Below are 21,075 nucleotides of genomic sequence, written 5' to 3'. Positions count from 1 at the left end.
CCTGTCAGTCAGGCGCCGCACAATGTAGTGTGGGGCCTTCGTGTCGGGCGCCACTCAAAAAGTCAGCCGAGTGAAAATTTTTTAGGAGCAGTTCATTTTGTGAAATAATTTCATCCACAGCTCAAAATTATCAAATTTGCCTTCCTCGGCTCTCAAGAAAGGAAGGGGTGATGAAGCCTTTGGATGTTTTTGGCAAGATTTCCTTAGGCAAGCTAAAATGTGGCTAACAATTTGAGCAACTCAAGTTTGGCAAGTATGACAAGTGTGACAAAAAATAATGTGACAACATAAGGCAAACATAGTCACAATCCAAACAGCTCCTAAGAGCAACTCCAATGGGGCGACCCATTTCGTCCGCGGCCGTCCGTTTGGGTCGGCGCGGACAAAAAAGCCGGCCCAACGCGCCGACCCAAACGGACACGCGTCCGCTTTCGTCCGCCTGCCGACCCATTCCCGGCCCATTTTTTAGCCTGATTTGCGTCGGCGCGGACACAAAACGGACGGGCGCGCGCTCGCTCTCTTTCCTCACCGGGCCCGCTGGTCGGTGGCACATTGGATTCACACCCTCGCCCGCCTGCTACGTCGCCGACGCCGCCGGCCATTTTTTCAGATAAAATGGATACATAGATAGTTCTAGCGTACACAGATAAAAGAAAAAGACCACTACTCGTCGTTTTCTGACTCCGACTCGGTAATGTCCTCCTCCGACGTCTGAATGTAGGCGTCAGCAAGCTGCTCGTCTTCAAAGTCCCAACCCGACGTTTCTCGTAGCTTCAGTTTCAATTGAGCTGCCTGCTTCCGCGAACGCTTGTCCTCCCGATAGGCGGCTTGCTCCCTCCTCCTCGCGTCCCTCTCCAACCTCATTTGCTTGTAGAACTGGCGCACGTCGACGATGTCCTGCGGGAAGCCTCCGCACTACACCACCAAGGCTTCCACGTCCTTCTCCGCGATGGCGAGGCGACACTGCCGCCTCCGGTGGACACGACGATCCTCGTCGGTGAAAAGCCGCGGGAGAGGCGCCAGATCCTGCGCCCGCTGGCTCGACACGTTGCGAAAATTCATATCCCGACGAGGCCTTAGGAGGCGCCACGCCGCCGCGTCGTGCGCGCGGGCCGCCTCCTCTGCGGTGTCGAAGGTGCCAAGGATGAGACGTTTCTCGCGAAACCAGATCTTGGAGGAGAAGGCGCCGGAGCGGCGCTCGCGGACTCCGCGAAAATCCGAAGTGCCCAGGCGGCGGATCGACATGGTGGCGCAGAAGCGGCGAGAGTGGGCGGCGGACAGAGTGTGGAAGGAGCGCCTTCTTTATAACGAGCGCCGGCCGCGGCGCGCGCGAACCTTTCCCGCGCGCTGTAGCGCCAAAACCAGGGCGATGGCATGATCTAAAACGCGCGCGGTCATGAAATGGGTCGGCCCGTTGGGCGCACTGCCGACCCAAAACTAAAAGAGGGCGGACGACGGGCGGGCGGGCGGCCGAGCCAAACGGACAAAAACGCCGCGTTTGGGTCGGCCCGTTGGAGTTGCTCTAAGTGACGATGCTTAACTGCGGTGTGGCGTCGACTCGCTGATCTCGCTTCATTTGCCTCGTCTCTGTAAACGCTGAACCGACACTGTGGTACACTGGTACTAGAGCACAGACGTCCTGTTCTGAATTCCGTATCCATACATTTCCGCGCATGTGGAGGCACGTGGGAATGGGACGGCGGAGGAAAGAGATGGGCAGTGGAACGACGTGCCGACCTCGCAGTGCACGCTAGTACTAGCTCGTGACGATCAATGCAACCGACATGCTGCTCTTGGTTGCGCACCCGGTGCCCTACTCCAAACTTCCAAAGTGATAAAACACAGGCACCCCACTCCGTACGTAGCCGCGAGCAAATCCATGGCCTTCGCTTCTGCTTCGGCGCGTAAAATAACTTGAACAGGACACGAGAGATTTTGGTACGTTGCGTTGCGTGGGTTGGAATCAAGAAGGTGGTGGTTACGCCGGACCGGAGGGGCCGCACGGCATCTGCCCGCACAGCACATCAATGGCCCCGCCCCTTCCTCTTCTAGACCTCTACTGTACGCCCCCCATGTGGAGAAGAAGAGTCCCGTGTCCTCCGTTCGCGGTGCCTCCTCCCTCCCATATCTTCTGCACTGCCCCGTCCGCCGCGCCGATGGGTGGGGGCCATGCCGCATTGCATGCCCCTCCACCGACGCCTTCTTTTCTCTTTCGCCCATTTCCTGCACTGCACACCTTGAGCTCTTTCAGTCCCATCTTGTCGCGTGTGGCAATGCCCTTTTGAACCCTTTTCATTCCAATCTTCCTGTGAGGCAGTAAGCGGCTGCTCGAACGTCGGCACCGGCAAATGGCGATGATCAGCAGATCAGACGAGCCGTGGGCTTCCGGGTCTAGTAGCACATTCTAAGTTGGTATGAACTTAACTATTATGGCCTATTGGCAGATCTGGATGCAAAGGAATGACAAATTTTTTTAGACAGATCAATCCAAGTCTCTCCTCCTGGAGAGTGCTACTTAAAAGAGACCTTGTCCTCCTACAGCACAAAGTACAGCTCAAGTATAAGCAAGTCTTTTATTGACTGGATAGAGTAGCACATTTAGAGCAACTCCAACGGGCCGACCCAAACGGACGGCGATTTTGTCCGTTTTTTGTCCATTTAGGTCGGCCAGGCGGACACGAACGTCCGCTTCCGCGTTTCGGTCGGTGCATGCGCCCAACGTTGGCTCGATCCATTTTGACGGCGCGAGAAAAAAAAGAATACATGCATTTTTAAAATAAAAACAACATTAATTAAGCATTAAAGCCTGCCACGAAGGCCGGCGAGAGTTCACGCGTCCACATTTGCATTAATGAAAATTAAAAACAAACTAAACTATGAGGCGGCGCGCTGCCTAGGCGTCGTGGTTGTCGTCCTCGGGGTCCGTGAGGTCGATGAGCGTTGGCGCAGGGCCGGCTCAGGGGAACGCCGTGTTCCAGAGGGCGTTCATGTCGGGCGGGGGCTGTGCCGCCGCGGCCTGGCGCGCCACCTCCTCGGCTTCGCGCTGCTCGTCCTCGGCATCACGCTCGAGCATCTCGAGGTACTCGTCGTGGCGGCGCTCCTCGGCCAGCAGTCGCTGACGCCACTGCTCGAGGTACGCCGCCTCCTGCGGCGGCGTCGCCCCCATCCAGACCGGCGGCGCGTTGACCCACTCGCGCACTACTCCCGTCCAGGAGTAGCGCTCGATGGGGGCGGCTCCGGCTCGGCTTTGACAGGGGACGGCGGGGCCACCGGCGGCAGGACGCAGTTGCCCGCCGCGGAGAGGACCATGGCCGCCTCGTACGCCGCCTCCTCTTCCTTGACCGCCGCCACCCTGCGCCTCTCGTCCTCCTCGCTCTCCCGATAGACCGCCGCAACGGGGGAGCAGAGTGTGGCTAGATGGGGACGGGGGCTAGCTGGAAGCGGATGAGGACGACCCGCCGCACGGTTGGCTTAAAAAGGACGACCGCCGTTGCTGACGCGTGGGCCCGAGGTCATAAATTAAGCTGACCAAGAAGGCCGCGGGCAGTTGGACGACCGCCAGGTGGGGACGCGGCAGATACCGAGAAGGCGTGCGTGGCGTCCGTTTTGCGTCCGCGCCGACGCATTTGGGACGCAAATTTGGGCCGCAAATGCGTCGGCGCGAACGCGAAGCGGACTCGATTTGGGTTTGAGTCGGCGCGTTGAGTCTCCTCTTTTGTCCGCGTCGACCCAAACGGACGGCGGCGGACGAAATGGGTCGTCCCATTGGAGTTGCTCTTACAGACGTCTTAATTTCAAGAGGTTCACTAAGAGAGGAATTGGTTAGTGGTAGATTTTTTGGTTTTGGCTCACGCCCTGTATTTTCTTGTACATATGCTCTCTGATTAATGAAAGCTATACCGTAGAACAATTGTTTCTACGGTTTTCGCCTAAAAAAACATTGTATGCCGGGGTGAACTCCATGAGAGACTACGCGCACTAATTGAATCAATCATGACGCAGGAAACATTTGCCTAGTACTACATTCGCCCCAAATTACTTTTATCTTAGAAGATTGCGAGGATAAAACGGTTATCTAGTTGGGTTGTTCTCAATCATTTCTGAGAAATGTCCAGTTTACCTCATTGATTTCTTTGGACGAATCTCTAGAGTCGGTGCATGTAAGGGCATCTCTAACACCGTTCATCAAAACGGATGAGGAAAGGGCGTGTTTGGTTGCCCGTATTAGGCCCAATCAAGCCCGTGCGGGAGGAAAATGGCATGTTTGGTTACCTGTGTTCACTGTTTGGCCTGCATCACACGACGTTCAAATCACCTCCCAGCCAGACCCGCAAGGAACCCCAGAGTCGGCAGTTTTTCCATAGCCAGGCTCGCGGGATGTACGTGGGCGGCGGCGGCTACACACGAGGAGCCACGCTTGAGAAGTCGTGTTGTTTCCCGAAGCGCCGAAAATAATTCTCACCTTCCCTCGCCGCTCTCTCCCCTCTCTCCATTCTCCCACTCTCACACCGGCGACGGCGATCAGCGGATAATGTTGCCGAAGTGCTGCGGGTGATCTTGTTGATGTCGATGCTCGGAGAACAACACATTTCCATGGTGTTCTAGAATTTGGTGTGAGCACCCGAGGAAGAATGCCCTCCATCCTATGCCCCCGGGGAAGGGGTTGGGCTTGGAGTTCAGGGCAATGGAGAGGTAGAAGAGGAATGAGAGTCAGAGAGGGTTAATCGAGTGCGGTGTTGGGTAAGTCATGAGCGTTTGGGTGAGTAAATATAGGGTGTTGGACGATAGGATTTAATGCCGATCAACCTTTGAACTTTGTGCTCTTCATAATGCAGATCGAGACGGGGAACAAGGGCAAGGAGGTGGCGCCAGCAATGGAGAAGGGCAAGGAGGTGGTGCCGCCAACGGATGACGACGTGGTGTTGGAGGAGCCCCGCAGCGGCAAGCGCCGGAACTACGGGCACTACCATGAGGAGGGTGGGCCAACTCACTTCTGCAGGTCATGCTTGCCCCCAAGTTGGAGTGTCTACCAATGCCCCTGGACTTCACAAAACATTTCCCGGTTGTGCCGATGGAGTTCAAGCTGAAGATCCACCGGCTACGCATGGAGGGTCACTATTCGGGTGATGAACGACAGGGTCACCCTCGATTAGGGTTGGGTACCCTTCGCCGCCATCCACTAGAGCAAGATGGGGTACATGATGACCTTCAAGTTGCTGACCCCCGACACACTCAAGGTGATCATCTTCAACGATGACGGGATTGAAGTGGTGACCAAGTGCGGGAGGCACGACGACGCCTTCAGCGTGAACGTCTAGGACAACTCTCTGTTGCGCCTGCTAGTTTGGTATCGACTATGTCGTACTGCTTTGCTTGGAAACTGCTTGGTTTAAGTGCGGTGCTATGTTTAAAACTATCTTTATATGCTATCTATTTGTGTGTCTTCGGTTTGTTCTACACGCTCTCTGTGTGTTGATAACCTCACCACTTCGACGAAGAGGTTACCAGACACATGCTTTGCATGTAACCAAACACCATGGCTTGTGTTTTCGCCTAAACAAGCGGGCAACCAAACAACCCACCTTTTGTTTCGCCCCATGCAGGCTATGTAGGCTACCGAACAACATGCATATGTTGGTTTTTTGCCTCTTTACCCTCAGCCAGTGTAACACCCAATACGCGAGTCGCGGCTACAGAACAGTGGTGGGCGTGCGGGAACTGGTGAGGGTTCTCGTGGCGAAGCGCGCGAACATGCGGGGTTCGAGGGTGTGCGCGGGGCAGGAGCTGATGGAGCCTTGCGGACATGGCAGTGGAGCATAGTGAGGCGGGCGGTTGGAGCTGGGCGAGGCCCTGTGCATGTGCACGAGTTGCGGGAGGTGCACTGCGTGCATGCGTTGTGATGTGAGCGAGTATAGGTGTGCAACGAGTGTAACAGTAACCGGGCAGTGAAGCAAGGCATGAGCTTCAGCTCGTGGCCTAATACGTCTCCGTCGTATCTATAATTTTTGATTGTTTCATGCCAATATTATACCACTTTCACATACTTTTGGCAACTTTTTATATGATTTATTGGACTAACCTATTGATCCAGTGCCTAGTGCCAGTTCCTGTTTTTTGCATGTTTTTTGTATCGCAGAGTATCCATATCAAACGAAGTCCAAATGCAATAAAATTTCACGAAGAATTATTTTGGTATATTTGTGATTTTTGGGAGTTGGAATCACCGCAAACGGAGGCCCACACAGCCCACAAGACACTAGGGCGCGCCAGAGGCCCCTAGCGCGGTGGTGGGTTGTGCCCTCCTCGAAAATTGGTTAGCGCTCTACTTCGGGCGCAAGGAAGCTTATATCCGGAAAAAAGTCGTGTTCAAATCTCAGCGCAATCGGAGTTACGGATCTCCCAGAATATAAGGAATGGTTTTCGACCAGATTAGGGGAACGCGAAACAGAAGAGAACAAAGAGGGAGATCCAATCTCAGAGGGGCACCCGCCCCTCCGGCGCCATGGAGACCAAGGACCAGAGGGGGAAACCTCCTCCCATCTAGGGGGGAGGCCAAGGAAGAAGAGTAAGGAGGGGGGCTCTCTCCCCCTCTCTCCCGGTGGCGCCGGAGTGCCGCCGGGGCTAGGATCGTGATGGCGATCTACATCAACAATCTTGCTACCGTCAACACCAACTCTATCCCCCTCTATGCAGCGGTGTAACACCTCTTCTCCCCGTTGTAATCTCTACTTAAACATGGTGCTCAACTCCATATATTATTTCCCAATGATCTATGGTTATCCTATGATGTTTGAGTTGATCCGTTTTGTCCTGTGGGTTAATCGTGATCTTGGTTGGTATGATTGTATATTTTATTTATGGTGCTGTCCTACGGTGCCCTCCTTCTCACGCAAACGTGAGGGGCCCCTGCTATAGGGTGTCGCAATATGTTCATGGTTCGCTTATGGTGGGTTGCGAGAGTGACAGAAACTTAAACCCGAGTAACTGGGGTATGACATATGGGAGTAAAGAGGACTTGATACTTAATGCTATGGATGGGTTTCACGACCTTACTGATCTTTAGTAGTTGTGTATGCTTGCTAGGGGTCCAATCATAAGTGCATATGATCCAAGTAGATAAAGTATTTTAGCTCATGCCTCTCCCTCATATAAAATTACAAGAATGATTACCGGTACTTGTTATCGATTGCCTAGGGACAAATAACTTTCTTGTTGACAAAAGCTCTCTACTAAAACTAACTTAGTTGTGTCTTTATCTAAACAGCCCCTAGATTTTATTTACGTGCTCTTTATTATCTTGCAAACCTATCCTATCACACCTACAGAGTACTTCTAGTTTCATACTTGTTCTAGGTAAAGCGAACGTCAAGCGTGCGTAGAGTTGTATCGGTGGTCGATAGAACTTGAGGGAATATTTGTTCTACCTTTAGCTCCTCGTTGGGTTCGACACTCTTAGTTATCGAAAGAGGCTACAATTGATCCCCTATACTTGTGGGTTATCAAGACCTTTTTCTGGCGCCATTGCCGGGGAGCAATAGCGTGGGGTGAATATTCTCGTGTGTGCTTGTTTGCTTTATCACTAAGTAGTTTTTATTTTCTGTTCTAAGTTGTTCTCTATCTTTAGTTATGGATATGGAACACGAAACACCAAAAACATTAGTGGTACTTGCTACTCATGGAGATGGGGAACCTCCTAAAACCCTCGATGCTCGTTATGTGAAAAATATTATGCACTACTTTGATAATCTTGAGAAAACCCCATTCAACTTGATAATGGGAGTAACGTTGGATCAACGCGAATACTTTAGGGATTATCGCTTGACACAAAAAGGAAAACTTTTATGGGATCAAATTGAAATGTTGCAATGGTATGCTTGGAATCTATGCTTGAGATATGATTATACTTGTTGCTCTAAGATTGAGGTTCCACACCTTCCCTATTCTTGTGAATTTAATGATAATGAAACCTTGGCTTCTTATGCTAGAGGTATATATGATTACTATGATGTGGAACGAATAGAAGAATTTGTTGCTTTTAAGGGTGCTTATGAAATTGAATCTTTGTTTGAAAAATATGAAGCTCTTGATGATGATGTTTATAGACCTGAAAATTTTGCCATCCTTAAATATTGCTATGATAATTATAAATACAATTCCGATATTGATGAATTTATTGAGAAAGTCTCCGCTGTCCAAGAAGAGACTAATATTTTGCAGGAGTATATGGAAGAAGAAATTGATGAAACTGTGAGCTCATTGGATGAAAAAGATGATGAGGAGAGCGAAGAAAAAGGAGGAAGATCGGGTTAGGTAGCCGTACCCACCTTCTAATGGGAGTAACTCTTCAACTCATACATTATTTAATTTCCCTTTGTGCTTACCGAAGGATGAATGCTATGTTAATTGCTATGATCCCGTTGATTCATTTGAAATATCCCTTTTTAATGAACTTGATGCTTGTTATGCTTGTGGCCAAGATGCCAATATGAATTATGCTTATAGAGATGAACTTGCTATTGTTCCTTATGTTAAGAATGAAATTATTGCTATTGCACCCACACATGATAGTCCTATTACATTTTTGAATTCTCCCAACTACACTATATTGGAGAAGTTTTCTCTTGTTAAGGATTATGTTGATGGGTTGCCTTTTACCGTTACACATGATAATTTTGATGATTGTAATATGCATGTGCTTGCTGCTCCTACTTGCAATTATTATGAGAGAGGAACTATATCTCCACCTCTTTATGTTTCCAACACGATAAAATTGCAAGAAACTGCTTATGCTATGTATTGGCCTTTACTTGATGTGCATGAATTTTTCTTGTATCACATGCCGATGCATAGGAAGAGAGTTAGACTTCATCATTGCTTGATATATGTTGCTTTGTGCTCACTACTAAATGCCAAATCATTGTTAATTCAAATTGGCTTTGATATACCTTGGGATCCGGGTGGATCCATTACTTGAGCACTTTATGCCTAGCTTAATGGCTTTAAAGAAAGTGCAGCCAGGGAGACAACCCGGAGGTTTTAGAGAGTCATTTATTTCTGTTGATTGCCTTTATAAAGTTAAAAAAATAGAGGGGAACTTAAAGCTTCACAAAAAGAAAAGTGAAAGTGAGATAGACGAGCACCGTGGAAGCGGGAGCTAGCCTTGAACTTTGTTCATGCCCATGGAAACTTTGTGAATCTTAATTACAGAAACTTTTCAACAAAAATAATTATCCCCTTGTACAATTCCATTGTATTATAAAAATAATGTGCCAAGATTTGCCTTTAGGATGTTTAATTACATTGCTTGTTGGTTTGTGCGGTGCAAAACAGAAACTTTGGCTGTAGTGCGTGATTTTACATTTTTTACTGGAACGTCAAACGGTTCTGAAACTTTTTGCACTGTCTTTCTATACAAATTGTTTATTTTTTCTATTTTTTTCAGAAATTTTTGAAGTACCAGAGGTATGGTGAATGTTCAGATTACTACAGACTGTCCTGTTTAAGACAGATTCTGTTTTTTATGCATTGTTTTGCTCGTTTTTATGAAACTATCGATTTCTATCAGTGGATTAAGCCATGAAAAAGTTATATTACAGTAGCTAAAATTCCAAAACAAAATTTGAATTGGTTTGCAACAGTACTTAGAGTAGTGATTTTCTTTATTATACTAACGGATCTTACCGAACTTTCTGTTGAGTTTTGTGTGGATGAAGTGATCAAAGATCGAGGAGGTCTCGATATGAGGAGAAGGAGGAGAGGCAAGAGCTCAAGCTTGGGGATGCCCAAGGCACCCCAAGTAAATATTCAAGGAGACTCAAGCGTCTGAGCATGGGGATGCCCCAGAAGGCATCCCATCTTTCTTCAACAAGTATCGGTATGTTTTCGTCTTCGTTTCATTCATGTGATATGTGCAAACCTTGGAGCGTCTTTTGCTTTTAGTTTTCATTTTTATTTCATGCACCATGCTGGTATGAGATAGTCCATGGTTGATTTATAGAATGCTCATTGCACTTCACTTATATCTTTTGAGTGTGGCTTTATAGAATGCTTCATGTGCTTCACTTATATCATTTGAAGTTTGGATTGCCTGTTTCTCTTCACATATAAAACTGTTGTTTGTAGAATGCTCTCTTGCTTCACTTATATTTATTAGACCATGATCTTTTGTAGAAAGAATTGAACTCTCATGCTTCACTTATATATATTTAGAGAGCCAAAAGGAATTGGTCAATTGCATTGTTAGTAATAAAATCCTACATATAACTTATGGATCACTGAATATGATATGTTTGATTCCTTGCAATAGTTTTGCGATATAGAGATGGAATATGTTGGAGGTACTAGTAAATGTTTGTGTTTAGTAAGAATATTGGTGTTAAGGTTTGTGATTCTCTAAGCATGCACGTATAGTCTCTCGTTATGCTATGAAGTTGGAGCATGATTTATTATTGATTGTCCTCCTTATGAGTGGCGGTCGGGGACGAGCGATGGTCTTTTCCTACCAATCTATCCCCCTAGGGGCATGCGTAGTAGTACTTTTCTTCGAGGGCTAATAAAATTTTGCAATAAGTATATGACTTCTTTATGACTAATGTGAGTCCATGGATTATACGCACTCTTATCTTTCAGCAATTTGCTAGCCTCTACGGTACCATGCATTGCCCTTTCTCACATCGAGACGTGGTGCAAAATTCGCCGGTGCATCCAAACCCCGTGATATGATACGCTCTATCACACATAAGCATTATTATATCTTCCTTAAAACAGCCACCATACCTACCTATTATGGCTTTTTCATGGCCATTTCGAGATATATTGCCATGCAACTTCCACCACTTCCGTTTGATGACTTGAGCATTCATTGTCATATTGCTTTGTATGATCATATAGCTGACATAGTAGTTGTGGCTCAGCCACCGTTCATCATTTTTCATACATGTCACGTTAGATCATTGCACATCCTGGTACATTGCCAGAGGCATTCATATAGAGTCATACTTTGTCATAGGTATCGAGTTGTAATTTTTTATTTCTTTTGAGTTATAAGTAAATAGAAGTGTGATGATCATCATTATTCATTTTTAGAGCAGTGCCCCAGTGAGGAAAGGATGATGGAGACTATGATTCCCCCACAAGTCGGGATGAGACTCCGGACAATGAGAGAAAAAAATATAAAAAAAAAGAAAAAAAGAAAAAAAAAGGAAAGAAAAAAAAGGAAAAAAGAAAAAAAAACAAAGAGAGAAGGGGCATTGTTAGTATCCTTTACCACACTTGTGCTTCAAAGTAGCACCATGTTTTTCATATGGCGAGTCTCCTATGTTGTCACTTTCATATACTAGTGGGAATTTTTCATTATAGGATTAGATGCACACCCACTTAGTTTCATATTGAGATCTCATACACTTATAGCTCTTAGTGCATTCGTTGCATGGCAATCCCTACTCCTCACGTTGATATCAATCGATGGGCATCTTCATAGCCCGTTGGTTAGCCGCGTCGGTGTGAGACTTTCTTACTTTTTTGTCTTCTATATGTTTACCCCTATCATTATATTCTATTCCACCCGTAGTGCTATATCCATGGCTTGCGCTCATGTATTGCGTGAGGGTTGAAAAAGCTGAAGCGCGTTAAAAAGTATGAACCAATTGCTCGGCTTGTCATCGGGGTTGTGCGTGATAAATACTTTGTGTTAAGAAGACAGAGCATGACAAGACTATACGATTTTGTAGGGATAACTTTCTTTAGCATTGATATTTTGAAAGACATGATTGTTTGTCGGGATGCCTGAGTATTGATGTCTTTATGTCAAATTATAGACTATTGCTTTGAATCACTTATGTCTTAATGTTCATGCCATGACTAGACATATGATCAAGTTTATGTTAGGTAGCATTCCACATCAAAAATTATCTTTTTTATCATTTACCTACTCGAGGACGAGCAGGAATTAAGCTTGGGGATGCTGATACGTCTCCGCCGTATCTATAATTTTTGATTGTTTCATGCCAATATTATACCACTTTCACATACTTTTGGCAACTTTTTACATGATTTATTGGACTAACCTATTGATCCAGTGCCCAGTGCCAGTTCCTGTTTTCTGCATGTTTTTTGTATCGCAAAGTATCCATATCAAATGAAGTCCAAATGCAATAAAATTTCACGGAGAATTATTTTGGAATATTTGTGATTTTTGGGAGTTGGAATCACCGCAAACGGAGGCCCACACAACCCACAAGACACCAGGGCGTGCCAGAGGCCCCTGGCGCGTGGGGGTGGGTTGTGCCCTCCTCGAACGTCGGTTGGAGCTCTACTTTGGGCGCAAGGAATCTTATATCCGGAAAAAATCTTGTTCAAATCTCAGCGCAATCGGAGTTACGGATCTCCCGGAATATAAATCGTATCAGGGGAACGCGAAATAGAAGAGAACAGAGAGGGAGATCCAATCTCGGAGGGGCTCCCGCCCCTCCAGCGCCATGGAGACCAAGGACCAGAGGGGGAAACCTCCTCCCATCTAGGGGGAGGCCAAGGAAGAAGAAGAAGGAGGGGGCTCTCTCCCCCTCTCTCCCGATGGCGCCGGAGTGCCGCCGGGGCTAGGATCGTGACGCGATCTACAACAACAATCTTGCTACCGTCAACACCAACTCTCTCCCCCTCTATGCAGTGGTGTAACACCTCTTCTCCCCATTGTAATCTCTACTTAAACATGGTTCTCAACTCCATATATTATTTCCCAATGATCTATGGTTATCCTATGATGTTCGAGTAGATCCATTTTGTCTTGTGGGTTAATCGTGATCTTGGTTGGTATGATTGTATATTTTATTTATGGTGCTGTCCTACGGTGCCCTCCGTCTCGCGCAAACGTGAGGGCCCCCCTGATAACCCACAAGTATAGGGGATCGCAACAGTTTTCGAGGGTAGAGTATTCAACCCAAATTCATTGATTTGACACAAGGGGAGCCAAAGAATATTCTCAAGTATTAGCAGTTGAGTTGTGAATTCAACCACACCTGGAAAACTTAATATCTGCAGCAAAATATTTAGTAGCAAAGTAGTATGGAAGTAAAGGTAACGGTGGCAAAAGTAACAGTAGTAGTTTTGTAGTAATTGTAACAGTGGCAACGGTAAAGTAACTAAGCAAAGCGCAATATGTGAAAAGCTCGTAGGCATTGGATCAGTGATGGAGAATTATGCCGGATGCGATTCCTCATGCAATAGTTATAACATAGGGTGACATAGAACTAGCTCCAGTTCATCAATGTAATGTAGGCATGTATTCCGAATATAGTCATACGTGCTTATGGAAAAGAACTTGCATGACATCTTTTGTCCTACCCTCCCGTGGAAGCAGGGTCCTATTGGAAACTAAGGGATATTAAGGCCTCCTTTTAATAGAGTACCAGACCAAATCATTAGCACTTAGTGAATACATGAACTCCTTGTCGGTGTACAAAAAGAGGGGCACGTTTTTGTACCCCTTTACCTGTGCACGGGCAGTTGGAGCCGCGCTTACGGTCACACCAAGCAGAACAGGGGAGGTGAGCCAAGGTAAGACCGAAGCCCAAGATAACAAGAGCAACGCCAAGGCCAAGACCACAAAGAGCAGAGGGACGAAGCAGGTTCCCCCGGCAAGACCCTTGCCGGGGCAGCCTCAGCAGCCCCGGCAAGACCCTTGCCGGGGCGGCTCGCCCCACACCCACAGAGCGAGCCACCCTTGAGCCCACGGTCAACAACGCCATCATCCACGTGGGGCCAGGGCTCGGGAAGGCACCTCTGTGGTGGCATGAAGATCTTTGTGAAGACATATTCAAGATCAGATGAGGATTAGAAGACGACGATCCTCGGCAAGATCCTTGTCGAGGAGGGCCACCAGACCCCCGACAAGGCCCTTGCCGGGGACGACAGCGCGCCACGGCAAGACCCTTGCCGGGCCACCCGGCAAGGCGAGGGATGCCAGTAGGACCACCGGCAGGCCCGCCTGCGACCAAGCTTCCACCGCCGTTCACATGCAGCCGCCAGCCCAACCAGTTGGGCGGGCACCTGCGTGGCAACATGCAGTTTCCAGGCCAACTCATCGAGCGCCTGCGTGGCGCATGCAGATCTTCGTGAAGGCTCCACCACCGCGCCACCTCAGCTGCCTGCCTGCCTACATGGCACCGCACGCATCGCTGGCCAAGGCGCGTGTCGAAGTGAGGAGGAGCGGCGACGGACGGGACGGGCCTCGCCCCCGTCCCCGATAAAGCAAGGGGACACCTAAGCTACGCATTAAATGCGTCTTGTCCTGTAATACGAGCGATAAGCTCAGGGTGTAGGAGATATGCCCTAGAGGTAGTAATAACAGTTATTTTGTATCTCCAAAGTTTGTAATGAATGTTTAGCTTCCATGCTATAACTGCAATGATTCCCGAGTCTGCAATATCCACGAGGCTCGGAGGGAAACTCATGTGCACGTGTGGTATACTAAACGGTAAAATGTATTCCTAGTCTTGCCTCTAAGACTGGCTCATGTATTGCATGATGATCCTGTTTTCCTGATCATGGGCATGTCTATGCTGGCAATTCTGAGGGCGCGATGTTGGTAGAACACTTGTGTTGAATCGACCCAAATTGATGTTAAGCTATGAGATACCTTCATCACAAGTTTATGGTTAATATCATTGAGATAGTTAATGTTTGCATAATTCCTTAGACCATGAGAGTATCAAGTTCCTTCGTGCTTGCTTCGTGAACCTTGGGGTTTGTTAAACGTCATCCGTAACTGGGTGGCTATTACGGCAGCTTTCGGGTTCACGGAAAAGTATAGGAAGTAACAAGATAGCTCAAGATTGGGATTTGCTCCTCCGACGATGGAGAGATATACTCGGGCCCTCTCGGTGTAACGGTATCCATCATCGTCTGGCCAGACACATTGTGATTTGATCACTGGGATGCCGGAACACGGAAACGAGAAAAGAGAACAAAACCGGTAACGAGGTAACTTGCATGGTGGACAAATTGTTCGTCCATGGGCATGCAATAAATCTCACCTCGGGTGTTTGTGACATATCGTGAAGCAACAGGAATAGCTCACTGCAACTGGAGGTTCACTCGAATATTCATTCGTGTGGGTATAGGGGTCAATATGGGTGTCCACGGCTCCGATGTTGATCATTGATCGGAAGGGGTTCCAGGTCATGTCTATACTTCACCGAACCTATAGGGTCACACACTTAAGGGTCATCTATCTGCTGAATACTAGACAGGGAGTCTGAGAGAAAATCACCGGAAAAGTTTCGGACACCGAAAAGTTTCGGACAGCGGAATCGTACCGCAGAGAGAGGTCATCGGATAAGTTTCGATGATACCGAAAAGTTGTTTCGGGATACACCATTAAGTCAAATTGGTTTCGGCACATGCCTGATAATTCTTGGAGGATGCCAGAATCATTCTGGAAGCTTTTTGGAATTTTCTGAGATAAAAACCGGAAATGTTCCGGAGCTGCCGGAGCCACTTCAGATGCGTTTCGCAGATGAAAATCACTAAAACCGGAATTGTTTCGGAACGCGTTGAAAATCATTTTAGTGGGTACTGGAAATGTTCTTAGCCCACATAAATATTTTCAGTTCGATCAGACGCTGAAAAATGTCGTCGTGAATAGTGAAAATCAGCTTTATGGTTACTTTATGGAAAGCCACCTTTTGGGGCTTTGCTCCAAAAGATCTTGGGGATGACATGGATGGATAGGACCCATTTTTTGGGCCCCTCATGGGGGTGTGGCCGGCCACATGGGGTATCCCCCATTGGGGACCCTTTTGTTCATTGGTTTCACTTCTAGGTCCTTGTGGAAGGACTTCATTCATGTGCATTTTGGGTTTTTGTGTGAAACTACCCTACCCCTTGGGATTTCCTATAAATAGAGGTGGAGGGGCAGCCCTCCACACGGATCCGTTGCTCTCATACACATGCCATGCATTATCTGGCTTCTTCTCTCCCTCCCACGAAAAGAGTTTCGTAGAGCCGTAAGGCTGTCTGGGTTCCGGCAGGAACTAGTTCTGGACGGCGAAGCCCTGCCGGATAGCTGACACCGTATGTGTGCAACCCCGTAGAGAGATTGTAGTTTCGATCTTTTTCCCGAGGGGCTGTTCGAGTGTCCTCCCGAAGGGCTGTCCGAGTCTCCGTCCGAGTTTCGAGGGTCCTCCCGAAGGGCTGTCCGCGACATTGTCCGGGGGACTGTCCGACCGCCTCCCGAAGGGCTGTCCGGAGAGGGAGTACATCCTCGCGGTTGGGAGGTTGTAAATCCTAGCTGCGGGGATCTGCACCGACGATCTACACCGACTCTTCTTCCGCTGCGCTTCGAGTCGGTACGGATCAGATCAAACCTTGTATGCAGTCTCCATAGTGGTCCTGGGCGTGCTGGCTATACCAAAAATTTTCGTTTTCTGTCGCGTTCCCCTACACAGGGCACTGTACGCCTTTCCACCTCCTGTGTGCCATTGTGGCAGCCCCTTCCGACTATAAAAGGAGGCCCATGGCATACTGGAGAAGGATTCGGCTCTTTCGAACCACACACTGACCACAGCTAGTTCGAGAGCTCAAGAACTCTCTGAAATACACCCACCAAAGCAGGACTAGGGTTTTACGCATCCTCGCGGCCCGAACCTGGGTAAACGATCCTTGTGCTGTCTGCTAGCCCTGCTCTTCTCGCAACCCCGTGCCCCGGCAACCGTAGTAGGGATTCTTGTGATCCCATAGGTGTCGTTCCACACCGACATCTTTGGCGCGCCAGGTAGGGGGGCGCAATTGTGAGAATCTGGTCTAGTAGTTAGCCTGGCAGTTCTTTGTCGCTTTTGGCTCCTGAGAAGAAGGCGGCTGGAGGAACGACGCCGGCTCGGCAACCGAAAAGCTAAGTCATTCAGAGCTTTGAGTTATTTCCTCCTATACTTAAGGTTATCGTCCTCGGAGATCTCGCCTATGTATGAGAAACCTGCACGCAAAGGGGCCCTCCCGCAATTGGCAACGCCCTTGTTCTATTTCGAGTCCGCTCAACAGCTCAAAGCGGCCGCGTCGAGAGTGGCGGGGTAGCCTTCCACACCTGGCAACGCTCCCGACTCTGACTCGAGTCAAGCTCGACAGTTCGGGTGGCCGCGCTAAGGGGGGCAAGGTGGTTCGCCTGGCAGCAAGCACACCCGACAGGCCAATGGGGATCCGTCCCCAAGACGCCGCCTTGGGTTTACGCGCCGGCAAGCCTACCCAGTAACATAGGGAGGACATACAGAGGAAAATTGAATAGGAAAATAACATGCATAATACTGAAAGTGCTGCAGAGTTATATTACATCAAATTGTTGCTGCGGTTCTAACTAGAGATAGCGATTGTCTTGGTTGTGAACCTGCAGCGGCGATAAAGAATGGGGTGCCTAATCCCGGCGCTGGCCCTCCACCCTCTGGATTTCGCCGACTCGGCTGATGATGGGCTTGATGCGCTCCCTGTGCGGCGCGAGGTCAGTACCCTCCGGCAAGCTCTCCAGCGCGGCATCGAAGTCGAGGTCGGGGTACCAGTGCACCACCTTGGTGAGAACCTTGGTCATGGCACCCTGGCAAAGCCTCCGGGACTCGTCGGCCAGTGAGGCCGCCTGGTTGGCGTGGAGCCGCTCCAGAGCGCTGACGACCTTCTCAAAGAACATGGTCAGGCTGCAATTGGTGCTCACGCTCCGCTCCGGGACATACCTCATGTCCGGCATCCCCATGATGGCCAGCTGCGCGACGGCCTGGTTGGCGACGGTGGCGAGGCGATCGAGCCAACAGTTCTCGCCCGCCACGTGATCCGCGAAGTTGAGGCCCTCGTTCTTCCGCAACAGCTTCTCGCCCTCCAGCTCCTTGGCCAGGGTCCCTTCTCGGGTTTTGGCCTCCAACAACACCTTCTTGAGACCCTCCAGCTTCAGCTTGAAGTTGTTGATGGAGTTGTTGGCCTCGGAGAGCTCCCCAGCCTTGCTGACGACCGCGCCCTGCGCCTCTGTGAGGGCACTGTTAAGCGTGTCCTTCTCCTGGGACAGCTTCAGGGCCTGCTCCTTCAGCCCGTCGCGCTCCGCCTCCAACTCCTCCACCTTGCCGGCGTGAACCTGGGCCTGGGCATTGAGTGCCTCTTCGTGCCTCTGCTCCAGCTCACTGGTCCGCTGCAAGACAAGCTTCTCCACCTCTGCATCCTTGCCGCGAAGCATGGCGGCAAGCTTCTCCTCGCGTGCGGCAAGGTCCTCCTCCTGGGAGTGCAGCGCGGCCTCGTGCTGGGTGCAGGCGGCTTCGGCGGCCGCGGCCAAGTTCTTCGCCGTCTCTTGAGCCTTCTCAACGTCGGCTAGCTTCATGGTGAGCTCCACGTCGCGCTTGGCCAGCTCGCCCTGAGCAGCCTTGAGCTCCTGATGGGCCTCGCGGAACCAGTCCTGCGTCTCGGCAACGCGCTTCTGGAGGTCCACCTCCGCCTTCTCCACCACCGCCGTCCTGGACTTAACCTTGTCCAGGCGGGCGCGGTGGAGCGCCTGGAGCTTCCGAAAGCTGGCGCCCATGGCGTGGAGGAGCCGCTCTTCCTGCGAACCGTCGCCGCGAACGATCGGCTCATCGACGACCTCAAGCCCGGCAGCGTCAAGCACTTCGTCGTCGAACACCTCTCCCTCAACGGGTGTCCTGGTGCTCGACGCGCCTGGAAGGTGGACGAACAAGTCGTCGCTCACCCTCAGGTACTTGCCGGAGCCGGAAGCAGTGGAAGAGGAAGGCTGGTCCTCAGCCACCTCCTCCTCCTCCTCGACAGTGGCCCCGCCGGCCTCCCCGGTAGGCCCCTTGCCGGCTTCCTTAGCGGCAGCCTTGCCGGCCTCCCTGGTAGGCCCCTCGGCGACGTCCTCGGTGGCATCCTTGGCGGCCTCCTCGGCGGCGATCTTCTCGGCGTCTGCCTCGGCGACCTTGGCAATGTCCTCGATGATGGCGTCCACGTCCTCTGGGTTCACCAAGGAGGAATCTGGACGCCGAAGAAGGGGGTGAGGCAAGGCCAGGACCAAGAGCCGGAAGGAAAAAGAAGCAGGGACGAACGACGAATGACTTACCTGTGCCAGTACCCGGCTGGGGAACGGAAGTCCCCTCCCCGCCAGCATTTGGCGTCGAGGCAAAGCCGCCGGCGCCCAAGTTCTCCTCCTCCTCCTCCATGTGCGTGGGCTCGGTGCTTGGCGCCCTTGCCGGGGACGCCCCTCGGGGCGGCGTGGTCGATGGGGGCGGCGTGTTGGGAGTAGCCCTCTGTGGCTCCTCCTGCTGCTGCTCTCCTCCTGCGTACCTGGCAAGGTCAGCACCAAAGTATCGTGCCCCTAACACATGTCGACGGGGGAAGGGTGATGAACTTACGCCGGGGGCTGTGCCGGGGGCTGCTGTCCGGGCTGCTCAACACCACCAGTGGCGCCCCCCGAAGTACCAACTGGGGGCTGGCCACCCGCCGAGACCTTGGCCCTCTTCACTCTCTGGGCCAGCGTCTCCACATCCCTGCAAAGATGAAGACAAGTCAAGACGAGCAACACAGATTGAGGAGGCAGAGATAACGAAAAGGAACCAGATACTTACTCGTCATCCGCCTCCTCCTCTGCTGTTTTCCTCTTCCTCCTCGGGCTGAGGGATCCATAATCAAAAGTGACCTCCGTGTCAACATCCGCCGGAGGAGGAGAAGGAGGTGGTGTGTGGGCACGCGTGGACGAAGAAGGGGCGGCTGTCTTCTTCTTCACCGCGACCTTCGCCGGCTTCCTTGCCGCCGCGGCCCTCGTGTGGCGCCCGAACCCCTCCAAGGTCAGCTGTGGCCGCGCAGCCCTGCCGGGCCGGACCGGCTCGCCGGAACTGGCCTGCCGCAGGACTTTCCCTCTTCCCGCGGCTGGCGTCGGGCCTGCGGGCTCGGCCTCCTCCTCCTCCGACTAGCCGGTCACATCTTCAACCAAAGGAGCCTCGGTGCCGGCGCTGCTGGCTTCCTCGGCGGCCGCCGCCCACCGGGCGAGCTCCTCCTCCTCCGCGGCCGTCGCGGCCTTGTCCTCCACACCGCCGGCGCTGCCGGCCTCCTTGGCAAGCTATGCCTCCCTCGCCCTGGTGGCGATGTAGTCCAGCTCCGCCTGGGTGGTGGCCTGGACAAGCAGCCGCTCAGCGTCGGCGTTGACGTACCCCTCGTGCAGAGTGTCAAAGAACTCCTGCACCTCGGCGTCTTCCGGCTCCTTCCAGCTCAGGTCAGGGCCATGCGCGTTGCAATCCGGCATCATAGCAATGATCTTGGACTGGCGCGAGTTATTGCACAACGGGACCACCCCCGTCGGCAGCTTGAACAGAGGCCCCTTGAGGACCTTGCCTGCCTTCGCGGCGGCCCTCACGACCTTGCCGGTCCGCTCAACCTCGCCGTCATGGCCCACGTCAAGCTGGAAGAGCCACTGGCAGAAATGGGCGTGCCCCATCACTGTGAAGTTGTGGTCGAGGCCGGGACGAAGCCGCATGATGTCGGCGGGGTTCGTGAAGAGCCAGGCTGGCCTCCCCTTGTTATGCAGTGGAGCGATCCGGCGGCGGATGAAGTCCGCCCCGATCATCTCAAGGGTGAGGCCGGCCTCGGTGAGCCGGAGGATCCTGGTGGTGGCGACCGTGAGCTTATCGTCGTCAGCATCGACGTTGCTCCAGTCGCTTCTGCGGACCGGCGGCGCCCGGCGAACTTCGCAGAACGCCGGCGGGTCCTTCTCCTCGATCCAGCACCACCGGCCCCGCCATTCTTCCCACCTCTCCTTCATGGCGCCCTCGGATACGCCCCCTTGGATCTTGAGACCCAGGCGATGCAACCGGAGATGGCGCCCCTGGTTGGATCCGAGGGGAGAAGTAATGGCGGAAGAGCGCCGTGTTGGGGTGCACTCCGGCGAAGCCCTCGTAGAGATGCGCGAAAAGGGCCATGCACGCCACCGCATTCGGAGTAAAATCCAGGAGGCGGAAGCCGAAGGTATGCATGACGTCGCTGAAGAAATCGGAGAAGGGAGGACAGAGCTCGCAAGAAAAATAATCGACAAAGAAGGGGTACCGATTTGGGGCAGCCTCGGCGCAGTCGGTG

This window comes from Triticum aestivum, chromosome 3D, assembly GCF_018294505.1.
Source record: "Triticum aestivum cultivar Chinese Spring chromosome 3D, IWGSC CS RefSeq v2.1, whole genome shotgun sequence".
In the NCBI taxonomy this organism is placed as follows: Eukaryota; Viridiplantae; Streptophyta; class Magnoliopsida; order Poales; family Poaceae; genus Triticum; species Triticum aestivum.
Note: the sequence above shows the minus strand (reverse complement) of the source record.